We start from the raw sequence: 14,718 nt of genomic DNA, 5'->3' as shown, positions 1-14,718 counted from the left end.
AAAGAACCCACTGGCCAAGGCAGGAGATGTAAGAGACATAGGTTCGATCCCTGGGTTGGGAAGATCCCCTGGAGGAGTGCACAGCAATCCACTTCAGTCAGTATTCATTCCTGGAGAATCCCCATAAACAGAGGAGCCTGAAAGGCTACAGTCCCTAGGGTCGCGAAAGAGCTGGGCGTGACTTAGTGACTAAACAATGTGTTTATAAGCCTAAAATGGTGAAACTGACTCAATCTTAGAAATGCAAGAGGGTCTATAACAGGAGCAAGTCTAGTGACACAGCTATCACGTATAGTAGGGACACATTGCCAAGTTGTGCTGTGTTCACCATGTTTGTTTATTTTTAAAATTTTTGGCTCAAGCCAAAGCATGCGGGACCTTAGTTCCCAGACCAGGGATTGAACCCACATCCCTGGCATTGGAAGGTGGACCCTTAACCACTGGACCACCAGGGAAGTCCCAACCAAATGTATGTTTTCAACAGAACTGCACATGAAAGAAACAGATTTTAATAACTCTCTGAAACTAAACTGGGCAAATAAGCAAGGCAAAGGAACTGATTTTACGAATCTGTGAGCTTCCAAGCATTCAATTAAGAAGAAATACCAAATTGCCTACAATTTCGTATCAGTAATATAATAGCATGAACCTGATTTTTGGCAATTTTCCAAGGTAATTTTTTAAGAGACATCATAAATGTTCAGAAGGAATAACTGATACGTTCTCCAGCATGAGGAAAGAAAGTAGCAGAAAGGTAATGTGTTGATCATCTGTTTTTTTGAAATTTGGCCCCAAACAAAAAGAAAGCATGGGGATATTTAAAATTTATGCTTTCTTTTTCTTGACTCTGTATTGCTCTTTTATTTGACCCAAAGACATTTGGGAATGAAGAATATTTTGCACAGTCCTATGGACTTAGGATGGAAGAGAAGAGTTTGAAAGAAGAATGGGCAGCTACCAAAAGTTGGGACGGGGGAGCTTTCCTGGTGGTCCAGTGTTGCAGGGGGCCTGAACTGGATCCCTGGTCAGGGAACTAGATCCCAGAGGCCACAGCTAAAAGACCCTGCATGCCGCAAGGAAGAGAGAAGATCCCAAGTGCCTCCACTAACTCCCGGTGCAGGCCAGTTAGAAATAAATGAGCATGAACGAACCGGGAGCTGGGTGATGGAAGAAATGCTCCCCAAGATCTGTCTCAAACTCTGAACTTGAACTAGGAATTCTCAACCATGGAGTTGTCTATAGATGTCTACAGCTGTCAAAGAGAGAGTCGCAAAGGAAAAGGGAGGTGGGGAGAGAAAGGATAAAAGATACAGAGAGAAATTACAAAGAAAGAAGGGGAAAACCCAAGATGAAAGAAAGGAAAGGGAGAGGACAGATAGAGAAGGGAGCAAAGGAAAGTGGAGAGAAGAAAATGGAAATCTTGTGGGAAAGCAGCCTGCTTAGAAGATAGGAGGGCTGGAGGGATTTTATTTCTTCCAGGCGTGACCAAGCCAGTTGCCAACAATTTACAGTAGTTGAATTTTTAAGATTTTTCTTTGTGTATGTGTGTGTTTCTTGGAAATTGAGTTCAACAAAGGAAACCCAAACTTATTTTGACAAATGCATCATTAAAAGAAAAAAAAGAGTATTCCATTAAAGATGATGTGGTACATATATACAATGGAATATTACTCAGCCAGGGAAAGAAACAAAATTAGGTCATTTGCAGAGACATGGATGGACCTAGAGTTCTGTCATACAGTGTGAAATAAGTCAGAAAGAGAAAAGCAAACATTGTATAATATTGCTTATATATGGACTCTAGAAAAATGGTACAGATGAACCTATTTGCAGGGCAGGAATAGAGGTACAGTCACAGGCAACAGGCATGTGGACACAGGAGGGGAAGCGGCTGGGATGAACTGGAAGATTGGGATTGACATAATCCATTGCCATGTCTGAAATACTAGTGGGAACCCTCAGTATAGCACAAGCAGGCAGCTCAGGGCTCTGTGATGGGACGGGGTGGGGTGGGAGGGAGGCACACAATGGAGGGGATATATGTATACATACAGCTGATTCACTTGATTGTACAGCAAAAACTAATACAGCCTTCTAAAGTAACTATATCCCAGTAAACTAAACCAAAAAACAGGATTCCAAAATATACTGAACACCTGAATTATTTAACATGGCCAAAAAAACCTTCAGTTCCCAGTCCTATGTTATGAGATGATCAACTTATAATAATTTGTGATTTAAAGCAATGTCATTTTTAAGAAAACACATAAAAGCTAGCGGCATAAATGGAAGCCAGATTGTAATAAGTCTGAACGAAGGGGAGCTTTTCCTCGTTTGCTTTATTTTCTCCTTCAAACTCTTTACATTTCTATCTACTAGCAGCACTACTGTTGCTAAGAACCACACACACGCACACACACACAGACACTCCCATACACTTTAGTAAGTGCACACACACAGCTGTTTCGAAAAGAAGGCAGCTAATGTGAGTCACTGCATTAGTAAGTATCTGTGAGTTTTTACCATACCTCCCTGACTATGTGACTGAGTGTGTGGTATGTCTCTGTGTGTATGTACACAGAATCTTAACAATAGCATATTGTATGCACCTTAAAGAAACTTTGGAATTCAAAATAGGAAGCAGATTCATTAGGCTGGTGTCTTTGGGGAGCTTTCTCTTATGAAAGAGGGAGAAAGAAATATAGCATTTGTCACCCCTGTCTTAGCCTCTGACAGTAAGGAATTGTTCGTGCAATCTAGTTTCAATTGTCCTAAGCAGCAAGATTTCCTTTTTTCCATTTGGGGAACCAGTTTCATAAATAACTCCTTCTGCATTCAAGGAAATATTTTCTGACATTCAGGGCTAGAGCCTTTCCTTTATTTACCCATTCCCAATTATATTTTCAGAACTCTCTGCAAAAATTATTGAATCTATCTGGTTAGGGATGATAACAGTAAATGAACCACCAGAGACTTTTCTATTTTAATATGTGTTTCCTGGAATAACACAAAGGGATTTTGATTAGATGGAAATGCAGTACAAGTAGGGAGTGTGTTCATTTTCAGGTTTCACACGAAAGAGCCCTGTGTGAGCACTGATGAAATCCAAGATGGGAAGATTTTGGGTTGGTCCTTGAGGGGAGAGCCTAGACAACAGCTGTGACATGGCTCCATGTTTGAGTAAATGCGTCCTGAGATAGTGAATTCCTGACTATTGGTGAGAAACCACAGTTACTTGCCTGATGTTTATCCTTAGCTCTGCTTCTGCTTCTGTCTCTTTTGGACAATAATATAAAAGTTTTACAAGTTTTTAAAAATTAATTTTTATTGGAGTATTTGCTTTACAATGTTGTATTAGTTTCTACTGTACGGCAAAGTGAGCCAGCCACACATGGCCCCTCTTTTTTGGATTTCCTTTCCATTTAGGTCACCACAGAGCACCGAGTAGAGTTCCTGGACTGTACAGCAGGGTCTCACTGGTTGTCTGTTTTATACATGGCAGAGTTTCTATGTCAGTCCCAATCTCCCAATTCATCCCAGCCCCTTCTTCCCCCCGTGCTGTCCATATGTTTCTTCTCTGTGTCTATGTCTCTATTTCTACTTTGCAACTAAGATCATCTATACCATTTTTCTAGATTCCACCACCGCATATGTGCGTTACTGTACAACATTTGTTTTTTTTCTTTCTGATTTACTTCACACTCTATATGACAGTCTTTAGGTCCATCCACATCTCTACAAACTTTCAACAGACAACTGCACTTTTAAAATTATTAGAGCTAAAGTACATTGATAATTTCGGTATGTTTCTATTTAGAAAAATCTAATGTAGTGGGTACACAGAGAATGTTTCAATTATCTAATCTAAATCACCTTTCAGAAATAAATGAGGCTGAAAATGAAAACTTTTTAGACTTTTCTGGAAAAGGATTTTTAATCAAGTAATATTTTTCGAGAACTTTACAAAATTTTATGAAGTAATATTTATCAAGAACCCCTTAACCTTTAACCTCAAATTCCTCTGATAAGATGTTACTATAAAAATGACAATCATGAATGCACCCAAACATTAGTATATTTTGTAGGTATATTTATCATTGAAAACTAATGCTATTGAAACACTCAACATAAAAGGATCAGTTAAATGAATAGTGGTGAATCACTTAACGGAATATTATAAAAATATTTATATTATAAAAATATTCATCACTTAATGGAATTTTAAGTGGGCTTCCCGGTGACTCAGTGGTAAAAAAGAATCTGCCTGTCAATTCAGGAGATGTGTTTTGATCCTTGGGTCCAAACCTCGGGTCAGGAAGATCTTCTGGAGGAGGAACTGGCAACTCACTCCAGTATTCTTGCCTGAAAAATTCCATGGACAGAGGAGCCTGGTGGGCTACAGCCCATGGGGTCACAAAGACTCAATCATGGCTGAATGACTGAGCATTCAAAATGCAATATTATAAACATATATATGATCAGTTATATTTCAAAAATATTCACTGACATGACAATACTCATAATACAATCTTAAGTTTTAAAAAGTCTCCTGAATATGATACAGATTTTAGAATATGTACCCCATATGTGTTTATTATACTGATAACGGCTGAAAGCCCAGCTGGAAGTTCAGTCGGTGACTCGCAAAAAGAACAAATTTTCTTTTACACAAGCGTATGTGGACCAGAGCCCAGAAGATGATACAAACAACTTATTTTCTTCCCTGTAAAGTTCACTTTCCAATTATAGTGAGTCTACTTGGAGGGCAGCTAATATTTCCTTCACATCTGAGAATCCCTTCTCTTAATTTTTCTCTTCTCCCCCTGGAAGTCCTGCTGCGTCCTAGACTGGCTCTTGTTTTTCTGGATGTTATACCTGGCTCATCCTGAAGAGGGAGCACCGCGATGCTTGGGAGGGCTTTAGGTTTCATAAAAATTCTTGGGAGGGTTAAGAATAAATCGTTCACAAGATGAAAAAACATTTCTTTTTGCTAATATTGACCATCCCTAGCTCACCCAGGTGTGAGGTGCACAGGTAAGAAAGAAGAGGAGAAAGTGAAGAAATAATACTCAAAATATTCTGAGTGATTGTACTTGGGTTTGGGGATTCTGGGTGACATTCGTTTACTTAGTTTTACTTTCCTTTATCTTCAGGTTTTTCTAAAATGAATATTTTTTCATAACCGTACAGTTTTTTTTCTTGAAAAGATTCTTTCCATTGGAAAGCGAATATATAAACTTTTCAACTGCAAAATATCCATAACATTAGCCTCAGTCTATCTCAGTGTTCAGATACCTAACTGTATTAGTCCAGTTATAGATGCAAGCAAACTTTCTGACTAGCAATTAAAATTAAAAAGAGCATCAACAAAAATATCCATCCCAGAAAGAGTCTGGTTAACAGTGTTCACATTAGCTTCTAAATTAAATATGGATGAGATATTTTCTCTTGATTCATTCCATTTGTTATTACAACTGAGTAATAACAAACTATATTCATCTACAAATTTTGTCAAGAGGATATTATTTTAGGATCAAAGTAAACCCTTTGGCGACATTTCAGATTCCAATTGTGTGAGGCAATTGGATTTTGGAGAAGCAATCATGTTATTATGCTACTAGTTAATATTGAGTCTCTCTTGGGAGTTGCAGAAGAGTGACTTCCGAACACCAACAATCGTGCTGGTCCACACCCCTCCCACAACACCATGGACAACCCTGGCCTGTAGTTCTACAGGAAACACTTGATCATCATTTAAATATTGATGCTTAAAGTATGGAATTCAATAGGTTACATACAACCATTTTGAGAACATGTTTTAAAATTTAAGGTAACAATATAAGCTTTGGGGTGCAGACCTTTTAAAATATCACTTGTTGTGACTGAGCCGAAACAGAAATATTTGTTTTGCTAGTTAGGTCGTTACTGTTTCATCTGCTTTACCACTGCCCTGGGAAATTCAAAGTCCCAAATGCTTCAACTATGACCAACACTTGGGATTCACTCTTTTTTTTTTTTTTTTTTTAGCACACTAAAGCAGTGTGAATTCAACCCAGTGATAAATGTGCCTTTCTCCTTCCAAAGCATCATCTGTACCAGATTGTACAATTTGGCATCTGCCTTGACAACTCTAGCAAGCAATCATTTTGACAGGAGACCATCTGCGTTAAACAATATGCACAGTATCTACGTAAAACAGAGAGGGAACGAAGTACCTAGGAACAGATAATTATCTGAAATGACCTGGGAGATTGGTATTTAGAGTCTCAGGGGAGAATATATGCCAAGAGTTGAACATCTGGGACAGATTCCTTTCTAGAATGGTTTCAGGGACAAAGATTCTCCCCTGAGGAGTGAAATGATGAGAATGAAATATTTAATAAATAACTACCACCCCTGGATTAAGAAGCTGGCTCTAACCCTTTCTCTTCCATTAACTAATTCTGTTTCTTGGGGTAAGCCACTTAACCTCTTGGTATCCTGTTCCCTTTTCTGTCTTCCCTAGCTGTGTGTTTCCTTGCGTAAGTCACTTAGCATTAGTTTGTCTATATAATGAACTTCACCATTTCTGGGAATTGTTTCTCCCTCTCTTCCATGAACTGCCCCAGCTCCATGCCAAACAATAACCTCGTCCCCTCCCACACTGGCTAAAATTCATTGCTCCAATCAGATTCTTTCTCTTGTGTTTGGAATAAGGACTAAAAGATTCCAACTCAGAATTGTCTGTCATTTCTCTTGGACTGGCATAAATTTAAGATCTCTTGGCAGCAGCGATTTTTCGTAGTATGTATAAGGAAACTGAGAAAACAGTTCTGGACAAAACAGATCAAAGGAGATGAATAGGCAAAGGGAAAAAAAGAAAACAGGTGGTTCACTTGTTCGCGAAGTCTAGCTTTACTCTTCTCCCTGGATTTTAGGAGAAATTCTAGTATTCTTACCATTCATTCCTTTTTTCCCCCTTAAATTAGTTTGTCACTTGCAACAAAGGGAAAGCCAAATAATAGGAGTTTGGTATCTGATTTGCTCCTATCTTTAAATGGATGTATCGCTTATAAATCTGTGGTTCTCAATGAGAAAAACAAATGATCCTATACGAAATCAGCATGCTAAATTATATGAGCTCCGTCATTCCATCCTGTTCTAACTTTCTGTTTATAATTTTGTTTCTATGAAGGTTAAAGTTTTGATTGTGGGTAGAGAGAAATACAAAGACAATTATCCATCATCTCTGTCTTTATGGAAGGGTGATAGGACATTCACACACACAAATAAAGAACCTTTCAGCTCTTGATGCCAGCTCTGAAAGAAACAAGAGCAGGGAGCGTCTGCTCCATTCCAACTTTACTACGGGATTCTAAGTTCTCACGTAGGTCTAATTGTGCCTTTAGTAATATCAGAAATTACAAATGAAAAATATAATCTAAATGAGTATTTTTTTATTCCTTTGCAGCTGGCAAGACTTGACTTGTTCAGATCTAGAACTGGCTTTGGTGGAAGAATGAACTGTCTGGTGGTTGTAATAAGACGCCTGCCCGAGGTGGGTCTAATTGCTTACAGCCAGTAGGAACTTAAAGACAATAGCCAAGCTCAAGACTGAATGAATAATCAAAGGCTTAGTGATAGCCTTTGAAGGCAGGACCCCCTGGTACAGTTCATCTGGTTACTTTCTTTTCTGTCCATTTTCAATCTCCTGCCTTAGTCTTTGCTTGTGTAGTTTCTCCTGTGCTGCATGATTCCTGTTCTATGAGTATACTTTTCAACTTTATCTACGGAAGGAAGCTTCTGGTCTACTTGATCAAACAGTGACAGTTCCCTCTCTGAATTCAAAGTATTTGATTTTAGCCTCGTTCATCTGAAAATAATGTGGTATTTTATGAGGATACTGCTAGCTACTCTAACAAATCAATTCCAAAATTTCAGTGGCTTCACCCAAGAGAAGCTTATTTCCCTGGCGGCCTAGTGGTTAAGACCCCAGGCTTCCAATGCAGGAGGAGTGGAAACTACGATCCCGCATACCTCGTGGCACGGCCAAAATAAAGACAGAGAAAGAGAGAAGCTTATTTCTTATTTATGACACAGTGGGAGTTTAGGGCCATTTGATGTCTTCTCCAAAAGGTGATTCAGGAACCCAGGTTCCTGCCAGCATTCTTTCCTATGTGATGTCCCAAGGCCTCAGAGTCTTCCGTATCCATCCAACAGAACAGACAGCCAAGCACCTCAGTCTAGAAGTGATAACCTTGCACCTTTCTTATATTCTACTGGAAAAGAACTGGTCACATAGCCTCATCTGCAAGTATGTCTCGTTCTAGGTATTAATATTCTTGACGGTGAGGCAATAATTTTTAGCTCCCATAGCATGTAATACACTACCTTGAGCAATTTGTTCTGATTTAATGTTTCTTGATTGGCTTGTACTCAATGAAGAAAATATTGAAAAATTGCAGTGGTACCAAATTTCCCCAAAGTGCCAGGACATTATTCTGTTATCTGGCTTGATGAAACCTGGAAATGAATAAATAGAATGGAAACATTCTCTTTAAATGTGGCATTGTGCCTTATTCAACAATATTTTAAAAATTTATTTTAATTGGAGGCTAATTGCTTATATTTATTTCACAAACATTTATGGGGCAACTGTAGTGTGCACAACATTATGCCAGATGCTTTGGCAAAGGAGATAAATATCTCAGAGCTCTTGACCATGAGAATCTACAGTAAGATGGATGAGAAAAAGTCAATTATGAATGTACAGGCTGACAGAAGCACAGAAATAGACGCTCAGAATGGAATGGATTTGATGAACAGAGCACAGACAGGAGGTCTCTCACTTTACAGGCTCTTTTAACAGGAGCTCTAGATAGAAGCCATGAGCTCATTCTTCATCATGGCCAGTTACTAATGAAAAAAAAAAAAAAAAGATTGGCATAGCACAATATCAAACACTCTTGGGTATATCATATTGTTTTCCTCTACTACAATCTTTTGGGAAGATTAAAAAACCAAGGTTCCAGGGAGCAAAGTGAATTCCCTAAGATAAATAAATGGTGAAGGTTGGAGTTATCCCACTATTAGAATAAATTTGTTCTTGTGTATTAGATACTTTCTTCAAGCTTTATACTTTTTAGTACTTGGAAGTAAAGAGTCCCAGGGAGAGAGCCAGTGATCTAAATACATCTCAGGATCCTCAGAGCCTGTCACCTTGTAGGTGCTGAAGAAATAAGAGTCTTAATGAATGGATGGATTGGCATTTTGCAAAGCTGCATGTGTCAGTTTAAATCATGAGGGGACCATTACTAACTTGTTCTTTTCAGTAGGTGTGCTAACTAGTAACTTGATTATACACTTCCATGCAGGTTCCAAAACATGGGGAATAGAATTAGGGTGCCAACTTACTAGCCATTCTTTGACAATAGCAACAGTTCTGAATGAGACAGAGTCCTTCAGTGAGACTGTGGAGAGCAGGGTTCACAAAGCAGTGTGGGGTCCACCTTGATTCCAGACCAGCTTGCCAATAAGAGAATGAGGCTGGTGTACAGCAGTGTTGCAGCTACATCTACTGGACTTCGTGTAAATCACACTTAGACTTTCAACAGAAATATTCAAAGTGTGACAATCTAAGAACACTAAAAATTTTCATGCCGATCCATCCTTCTCTTTAATGATCTGAACTTACACATGTGGAAAATAAGATAACTTCCTATGGAAAAAAAGAGTCATAAAAGGTTATCTTACTTTCCGCATGTGTAAGCATAGTTCCTCATGTGGCAGAGAAATTATTTAACATTAAATGTTCAATTTGAGACCAAGAGACAGTAAAGGATGTTTCTATTTTTGCCGCCCAAAGCAAGAGTGAAATCACTGATAATATAGAAATGCAAAAACATCGGAGCCTGATGCTTTGCAGAGTGTATCTGTGAAGTATATTCACCTGCAGAGTAATCAGTGTCTCTTTTCTTCTGGTTCAAAACGAAAGGTGAAATTTAATCTTCAGTGAGAATCCTGGGGAGGATTCTCATTTTGAAGTTCCACATGCCACCCTCAGCCGCAACTCAGTCTGTGCTTTTTCTTTTCCTCTCTTTTTCCCCCTCCTTCTTTCTCTTCCAGATTCTTCCACCCCCACTGCTCTCCCTGTGCCCCCATAAACCTCAGGCAAACTGTAGCCATAAACAGCTATACCAGCCACAGCATCTTGGATTCGTTAAAAGCTTTGCAGATGAGCTCAAACTCATTTTTCATTTTATTCCTGAAGTCATCAGATTCAAGCTTGTCACATTTTCTGGACACAAAGCTCCAGGCATGTTTTATTCATTATCTGTTCTCATCTTTGAGACAAACACCTGCAATCCATTTTAGAGTTGGGAGACGTTTCTGAAGTTTCAACCTACCGTGCATAGGTTTTTGCCTCTTTCCTTGGGCCAAGAATTCCCATAGCAGTGTTTCATCCCAGCTACTCAGTGGACCTTCAAAGTCCTAGGGCCAGCAGTTCACAGGGGTGCTATTGTTGTTCACATTTGAGGACAAATTGAAATTAAAACAGAAAAAATAATTTATTAACCTTTCACATCATATGACTTAAGTTTAAACCGTTTTCTCAAAATGGTTGAGAATAAGGATAGAGAAACAAAGGTAAGTTATACTGAATTAAGGGCTGCTGGCTCAATTACTGTTTTAGCCAACTACGTACCACCTCACAACCATGTGACCATTAGTGGCAAAGCATGGGCTGCCCAATATTCGAGCATCAAGCCTGGCTTTGTCAAGACGTCCAGTTAGCCGTGGACATTTGCTCTATTTCTCTGCCTTGGTACACCTACTGCTGAAGGAGGAAATTGTAAGCTGATCAATCCTTTGCAAAGGAGAGTGAGTGGGATGAACAGAGAAAGCAGCATCAATATATATACATGACTGTGTGTAAATGGATAGTTAGTGAGAAGTTGTTGTATAATGCAGAGAGCCTGGTCTGGTGCTCTGTGATGACCTAGAGGGGTAGAATGAGGGGAAGGGCAGGAGGTTCAAGAGGGAAGGGTTAGATGTACTATTATGGCTGATCGTGTTGTTTTATGGCAGAAACCAAAACAACATTGTAAAAATTAAAAAGCAAACAACAAAAGGTGGGGGAGGGAAAGGCCTTCATCAAGTGCTTAAAGAGATTCCATGATACAGACTGTGGATCCTTTTTAGAATGTTTAGAGTAAGAACATGAGGGAGCATGTTCTAAAACTAGATGATATGGCAAATTGGTGAAAAAGGAAACATACCTCAAGTATCCTGATTCCTAGTCTATTGATCCTAGGAGAATAGAATTTAAATTGTTGAAGTCGTTCAGGATATTAGAGGAACATCAAAATTGGTCTAAAGTTTAGAGAGAACAGTGAACATAGGCTAGCAAATTCGATTCCAACTTTGTCTATATGTTTATCTTGGTATCATGTGACAAAGCTGTGTTTAACTAACTAGCTAAGTAACTAACTGAAGATATAAATAAAAGGTGAAAGGCCCCCAGAAGTTTAAGTGCAAATTATTTGCACAAAGAATTTTATGGGAAAGTGAAGTTGGAAAACAACATATCCTCTTCTTTTCACAGAAAAATGTATAGAAGTGCTATGTCCAAAATCAACTGGTCAGTCAGAAAATAACCTGGACACTGGACCTGGGACCCCTTATAGAGTCATATTACTTCAGAGGGATAGAATATTTGGCAAGCAACACACAAGGATGGGAGCTGAGCCAGGTACAAAGGATTGTTTTACTCTATTCCAATCTTGCTGTCTTGTGACCACATGCTGGACATCATCAAATTCCTCCTCACTGCCTGTTGGTAGGATAGCCATCATGCCCTAACACAGACTATGCCTTCCCAGAAATGGCTAATCTAAAGAGAACCAGTCATATCATAGATATTTAGTGAGAGCACATGTTGGGATTTTAAGGTATACAAACATGTCTGAGATATAATCTCTCATGACTAGGAATTTACAATCAAGTTGGGAGAAACAGCAGTTCCTGAGAATTTAAGCAACAGCAGAGAAGGAGCCACCATCCACGTTGGTGATGACAATAACAAAAGAGCACAACAAGCATAAAATACAGAGGTTCAGAGGAGGCTACCTATGGACTAGAAGGGTTGAGACCACGTCTCAAAGGAGAATCTTAAGTTGGGTATTGAAGGATGGGTAGGAGTTGCATGGCAGAAGTAAATCCAGTTGTGGTAATGAACAGAAAAAAATCTCCGTTGCAAGAAAAGTCATAGATGGGAACAAAAAAGCCATCTGGCTGGATTCAGTGGTTCAGACACACATGACTATGTTCACTCTTACACGAAGCCACTTAGATCAACAGAGCTGCTGGTTTGCTGCAGAAATTCGCACTTACTCCTCCCTGCCTCTTTTTAATTTATTGTTCTAATCACGGGGCATAATAGCAGCCAAGTCATAGGAGGATGGTGCTGTGACAGGATAATGGGCTCCTGCTTTGAAAATAATGTCTCAGTTTCTCCGAGGCCTCTTCTTTGGCAGCAGGAGACCATTAGCTTGTCATGTTGTCTAGCCCTATTGACATTATCTTTTAATTGCCCTTGAAGACCCATCTCCTAGGCAGCATGTCTGAGATTTTCAGAGCACTGGGCTTTTTGGACTGACATCCCAATCCATTTTATCATCTTAACTTCAGAAAATCTAAGGAGCAAGGAAGATTAAAGGCTTTTACAAATGGAGAAGAGCATTATGGGAAGACGTAAGAAAGGCTATATTCATGATAACAATTAAAGACAAAATGAAGTGGCAAGACAAGCAAGTTATTCTGCAAGAATTCTAGGAACAGATGTGTGTGCGTGTGGCTATATGTAAGGATAAGGATCCCATGTTAAATAGGTTGGTCAAGACAAAAATCAAATTTCTAAGCTGAATATTTTTATAGCTTTGTATGTGGCATAATTAGAGATGCAGAATGCTGCCAAATCCTGGCATATTTGCTCTGTCCTCAACTTTTCTTGTGAGACAGAGCTACATGTCTGGGTGGTCCCTTCTGTTGGCTCTATTCTTTCTGTCAAGTGTCTGAAGTGTTATTATGCCCAGGAGGTTGGCCAGCTGTTCCCTGTATCTCCTGAGGACAAAATAAAGTAAATAAGCTTAAAGCATATGAAGAAGCTGGAGAAGAATGTAGGGGTGGGTAATTTCATAGGCTAATGAGTAAGAGGAGTCTTCTAGCTATTTTGGGGAAGGGTTGGAGATTTCCAGGAATTGGGCCACCACCCACTTTTTGGTCTTAATGGTTGACCTCAGAACTGTCATGACGCCTCTGGGTGTGTCCTTTAGCTTACCGATGTGTTACAGTGAGCATATGGGTGTGTGCATGCTCAGTCACCTCAGTCCTGTCTGGCTTTCTGTTACCCCATGGACTGCAGACTGCCATGCTCCTCTGTCCACAGGATTCTCCAGGAAAGAATACTGGAGTGGGTTGCCATTCCCACCTCCAGGGAATCCTCCTGACCCAGGGATCAAACCCACGTCTCTTGCATCTCCTGCATTGCAGGCAAATTCTTCGCCATTGAGCCACTGGGGAAGCCTGCACTGAGCATATACTGAGACTCAAGATGTAGTAGAAGTTGACTCACCCGCCATCTTGGACCTATTTGGTTTTAATCACTTACATCATATCTATGGCTATGTCATTCTTTTAAAGATTGTGCCCTTCCCCCTTCCCTCCTGTTTCAGGTGTAGTCTGGTCAGAAACCCCTAAGCATGTGGGGGATCAGGGTAGACCTTCTTCCAACTGAGGCAGTCACTGGTGGGGTGGGCTGTCTCTGGATTTGCAACAGAAAAAGGGAGTGATGCTATCACTTACATGGGGAATCTAAGAAGGTATAATACACGTGAACTTACTTACAAAATAAGAAGAGACTCAAAGACTTAGAGGATGAACTTATGGTTGCCAGGGTTTAAGGATGGGGGGAAGGGACAGATAGGGAGTTTGGGATGGACATGTACACACTGCTATATTTAAAATGGATAACCTACAAGGACCTACTGTAGAGCACAGGGAACTCTGCTCAACGTTATGTGGCAGCCTGGATGGAAGGGGGGTTTAGGGGAGAATGGATATACGTATACGTATGGCTGAGTCCCTTTGCTGTCCACCTAAAATGAGCACAACATTGTTAATTGGCTATAGTGGAAGTTATTCAATCATGTCTGACTCTTTGTGACCCCATGGACTGTAGCCTGCCAGGCTCCTCTGTCCATGGAGTTCTCCAGGCAAGAATACTGGAGTGGGTAGCCAGTCCCTTCTCCAGGGGATTTTCCCAACCCAGGGTTTGAACCCAGGTTTCCCACTTTGCAGGTGGATTCGTAATCGGCTATACCTCAATACAAAATTAAAAGTTTAAAATAAATAAATATGCAAAAAAACACAAAAAAAAGCAAGCAAGAAAGGGGGGATGCTGTAGGGAATTCAAGACAGAGTGGGAGGTGGACCCAGTGTCCTTTAAGGTCACTTCTCTCCAATTTCAGGCCTAGGAGTCAGCCTTCCTCATCTTCCTGGCAGGGAGCTTTCCCTGGAGATCAGCAGTTAAGAAAATGAGCTCTGTATAAATACGTCTGTGTCCGTGTAAGGTCCCAGGACACGGGTCATAGTGACACCAGGGCTGTTCTTTGGGGATGCAGTCCTCCCCATCCTGGCTCTGAGAGCCGTGGTTCCTCCCCCCTCACCCTCACCCCCCCC

General features: G+C 40.1%; 1 long non-coding RNA gene across 2 annotated transcripts in view; it reads right to left on the bottom strand.

The window, feature by feature from the left end:
- Positions 1-8,300: 8,300 nt before the first annotated feature.
- Positions 8,301-14,718, bottom strand: part of LOC104991980 — a 26,499-nt gene continuing 20,081 nt past the window's right edge. For both annotated transcript variants that reach the window (XR_825645.1, XR_825646.1), the window contains 2 exons: positions 10,386-10,495; positions 8,301-8,502 (listed from right to left, as the gene is read on the bottom strand). This is a non-coding gene — a long non-coding RNA (uncharacterized LOC104991980). The remainder of the gene's footprint in view (positions 8,503-10,385; positions 10,496-14,718) is intronic.

This window comes from Bison bison, unplaced genomic scaffold (genome assembly GCF_000754665.1).
Source record: "Bison bison bison isolate TAMUID 2011002044 unplaced genomic scaffold, Bison_UMD1.0 scf7180017864205, whole genome shotgun sequence".
NCBI classification, from domain to species: Eukaryota; Metazoa; Chordata; class Mammalia; order Artiodactyla; family Bovidae; genus Bison; species Bison bison.
Note: the sequence above shows the minus strand (reverse complement) of the source record. Positions and strands in the feature narration are given on the sequence as shown.